The sequence below is a fragment of the Lathyrus oleraceus genome, chromosome 5 (assembly GCF_024323335.1).
Source record: "Lathyrus oleraceus cultivar Zhongwan6 chromosome 5, CAAS_Psat_ZW6_1.0, whole genome shotgun sequence".
NCBI lineage: Eukaryota > Viridiplantae > Streptophyta > Magnoliopsida > Fabales > Fabaceae > Lathyrus > Lathyrus oleraceus.
This window is the reverse complement of record NC_066583.1, coordinates 95,212,604-95,217,319: the sequence shown is the minus strand read 5'-3', so window position 1 is coordinate 95,217,319 and position 4,716 is coordinate 95,212,604.

Genomic DNA, 4,716 nt, shown 5'->3' with positions numbered 1-4,716 from the left:
GTTTAAGACCTTCGACAAGCAAAACATCGGAAATAGTAGTAGAGGAGGGATTACCTACACTACCTTTACCAAGAATTGCTCCACGGTTGTTGTCGCCATAAGTTACATATCCCTTCTTCTTAGCCACAAAGTCAATGAAGAGAGATATGTCTCCGGACATGTGCCTTGAGGATCCACTGTCGAGAACCCATCTTCTCTCAGTAGTCTCGAGGCATTGTACCTGTGACAAGATAGTTAACAAGAGAAGGTACCCAATTGCTTATTGGGTCCTGAGTGGTGAGGAACGAAATGGTTGCATTTGGGCATCCATCGATAAATGCCTTTAGGAACTAAAAACCTCCTAAATCTACATTTAGCAATGGAATGGCCTTTCTTGCAACAATAGAGACAAGAGAAAGTTACATTTGGATTGCTTTTGCTATCTTCATCTTTTATAACATATTTATATTTTTGATATGGATTAACCATACTTTTTCGAAAATTAGGTTTGTCGATAGCAAAAGTAATCTTGGGCTCAAGAGCCTTGTCAAGTTTGGCTTTTAGGTTTCTTACTTCACCTTGCCAAATGTAACAAGTATCACACCCAAAGTTCATCATTCTACTTTTAAGGTCCTCATAACTTGTTTTTGTGCTTTCAACTATAGAAGCTTTAAGTGCCTCAAGTTTCCGTTCGGATTCTTGAATTTTATGTTCCAAATGAAAAAATATTTTCTTATTTGAGGCAAGCCTTTTAAAGGCCTCTTTCGCTTCATAGTGTAAAGTATCAAAAGCAGTTTGCAATTCATGATGAGACATACTAGAGGATTTTTCATATTTAGCATGTCGTACCTGTTTCTTTTTGTTCTTTTGATGAGCAGAAAGACATAGATTTGCATTTTCATCTTCATCACTAGAACTTTCATCATCGGAGGAGTCGCTGTCGCTTTCCCAAGCTATGTATGCTCTCCTTGGCTTTGATGGTTTCTTGTGTGATTTGTATGAATCTTTTTCTTTTGTCTTTTTATTCATCGGACAGTCCGGTTTGTAGTGACCCGGCTTTCCACACTTATAGCACGACCCTCTAGTTATTTTTCCTTTTGAGTCATCATTTTTAGAGAACCTAGATTGCTTCCGGAAGTTTACCAAGTTCTTCTCGGAATGTTGGATGCCGTTCTTTCTCACGTAACGGTTGTAGCGTTTGACGAACAACCCCATATCTTCACTCTTGTCCTCTTCTTCTTCGTCACTCGATGAATAATCACTTTGCTCTTTTGCTTGAGACTTTGAGGAGGAAGTCTTTAGAGCTATTGATTTCTTTTCACTCACCTTTGCTTTGTCTTTCTTATCTTTCTTTTCGTGTTGTTCCAGGCTTAAGAGAACTTGTTCGTGCTCTTGTAGTTTACCGAACAATGTTGTCAAGTCCAATGTGGTAAGATCATTTGCCTCTTTGATGGCGGTCACTTTCGGCTGCCATTCCCTGTTAAGACATCTTAAGATCTTGTTAGTAGCAATATCATTGGAAACAGGCCTACCAAGTGAATGTAATCGATTGATGAGATGAGTGAATCTCTTTTGCATGTCAGCAATGGTTTCCCCTTGCTCTATGAAGAAGAGATCAAACTCTTGTGTTAGTGTATTGATTCTAGCCAATTTAACATCATTCGTCCCCTCATGGGCAATTTATAGTGAATCCCACATAGCCTTAGCAGTAGGACAATGGGATACACGATAGTATTCATCTACGCCTAATGAGGAGATTAGGATATTTTTGGCTTTCTAATCATAATTGTATTTCTTTTCATCATCATCGGTCCATTGTGCTTCGGGCTTAGGCACCACTTCGTTGTTCTCATTGGTCATGGTTATTTGAATTGGACCATTGAGAATAACATTCCATATTTTTCTATCTATGGAATTTATGTGCACCCGCATACAGTCTTTCCAATAACTATAATTTTCACCATTGAAAACGGGAGCTCTATTATAAGCCCCTTTAGGTTCGTTAGCCATTTTCTATCAAAGTTATATTTTGAAGCACGGAGTGAACCGAAGCTCCTGATACCACTTGTTAGACTATGGCACGGATCTAAAAGGGGGGGTTGAATAGATCCCAATTAAAAACTTGAGTCGGCGCTACCAATTTGAGAGAAAATTGGTTTTGAAAATTTGTTTTGAATGCGGAAGCGGCCGAGGAAAATTTTAGTCTAAAACGAACCGTTATTGGAAAACCGGATATGCGTTAAGCTAATGGATTAGAGATAACATGAAATACTAATCACTACACTATTTACACACTCAATTGATATATTTCACTAACTAGCAAGCCTAGTTCCAATGATCCAAAATACCAAATTAAACTGAGTGCAAACTTAAGACAACTTTGGCTTATGCAAATTCACAAACACTTGGTGTGCTTACACTCCAAGAGATATTTGAGTTGAGTAAGTAATTCAAATTTATCTAGTACAATAAACTATTGTACTTTGTATTCAAACAGCAGTTTTAGTTTCTTACTCGACTTATATCAACGTTTGGTAAAATTGCTTAAACTAAAATCACTTAATTTTAAGCTGAAAAGCGCTTATGCAGAAAATTAAAGAAGACAGAGATTTGATGAGGCAGTTCCCCCGCCGTCCTCGCTTCGGGGTACGTCTGCCCTCAATTCTAAAATTAGAATTGAGATGATTAATTAGATATCACCTGTGAAATTTAATCGTTTATACAAGGATTGCAAAGCATGTAAACAACAGAACTTCCAATGTGTTGAATGATGCTTCCTATCCTTGCTCCTTGATTCAAGATGAATCAAGACCTTCGATCAATGTTGCTAGACCTCCGATTCCAGCCCCTTTGTTGAAGAATCTTCCGTTCTTCAAACCCTCGGCCCGGCTGATCTCAAACACAACGAGTCGAACCCGAATCCTTCACTTCAATGCCACCGAATCCGCTACTAGACTGATGAAGACTTCCTCTTCTCAATCACCTTCGCTCGGCTGACCCAGGTTCCATGCGCTGACCCCGGATAACATCATTATGCCATGCGCTGACTTCTGGTCGACTCAAGAAATTTTTGCGCTAACCCGTGAGTTATGCGCCGACCCTTATGGTCGACGCAAAGAAGCATGCGCTGACCAATCTTCAGTTCTGTTGAGCTTTGCGCTGACCCGTGAGCTTTGAGCTGACCCCTATGGTCGCCTCAAAGCCTTCAAATCTGCATAAAACTGTGTTTTGTGATTTTCATGCATTTCGTCATGATCACACTTTGTCCACATATGTTTTTGATCATTATAATAGGTTTAGACAAACGTAGAAAAGGATATGGTGGGTAATATGTTGCATTTGTTTGTAGACGTGCATGATGGTCTTTTGTCATCATCGAAACTTGCGATCGTATGTTGTCTGACTCTTTGTCTTTACATACTCCTCCTTTTTGATGATGATAACCTGTGCACAGCCAAAGAGACAAACAACATGCAGTATTTACACACATTATGCACACTCCCCCTTTCTTTTGTAATCTTACGCTATCTGCAAAACCGACTGTTAATTGTGGCGAACATTTTGGCTGCTTGTACTCTTCTCCCCCTTTGACAACATCAAAAAGAGACAAGGAACAATTATTCAACATAACATAAAAAATTCACAGGAAATAACACAAACAGATAATAATATCACACCAATATCAGTACTGAATGATAATCATTAATTAAAAGAACATTAATCATTAAAATAGATTGTGCACAAACAAGCACAACAGAGAAATGAATACAATCAAACAACAAGCAAAGATTTCAGTTTTACATTTTTCTGCACATACGTTGACAAGTTTGATGCATAGTTAGAATGCCATACGACAATAAACATCCAAAGAGATACATCATGCATATATATACAATATCATTATGTGGTATAACTATGTTAATCATGAAACTTTGCAGAGAGAGAAAGAGAGGAACAATATCACCTCGATGCCGGAGTGACTTGGTGAACGGTAAACTTGTGCTTGCAACAACATTGATTTGTTAGAAGTACAAGATTAAAGTCTTATATGGAATAAGGTAAAACAACAGATTATAGTGCCCGTTCCGAAATATCGAGAATGCCAAGTTCTCGGCAGATATGAAAGAAAGGTTCAGTGGCTAGCGGCTTTGTGAAAATGTCCGCTAGTTGATTTTCAGTATTGACATGTTCAAATACAATGTCACCTTTCTCTACATGATCCCGAAGAAAGTGGTGTCGAATTTCGATATGTTTCGTACGTGAATGCAGCACAGGGTTCTTGGTGAGGTTAATGGCACTTGTATTGTCACAAAAATGGGAATACGTTCAAGTTTGAGGTTAAAGTCCAATAGTTGTTGCTTAATCCATAGGATTTGAGCACAACAGCTACCGGCGGCAACGTATTCCGCTTCGGCGGTTGACAAAGCAACTGAAACCTGTTTCTTGCTATGCCAACTGATCAAAGAGTTTGAAAATAAGTGACAAGTGCCACTGGTGCTTTTCCTATCCGATTTGCAACCGGCAAAGTCGGAATCGGAGAAACCTACCAATGAACAATCATTACCTTTGGAATACCATAGTCCATACTTCGGAGTACCGGATAGGTATCGAAGTATTCGTTTAACGGCTTTTAAATGGGATTCCTTGGGACATGATTGATATCTTGCGCACATGCATACGCTAAACATAATATCGGGACGAGAATCAGTAAGATAAAGGAGTGAACCAATCATACCT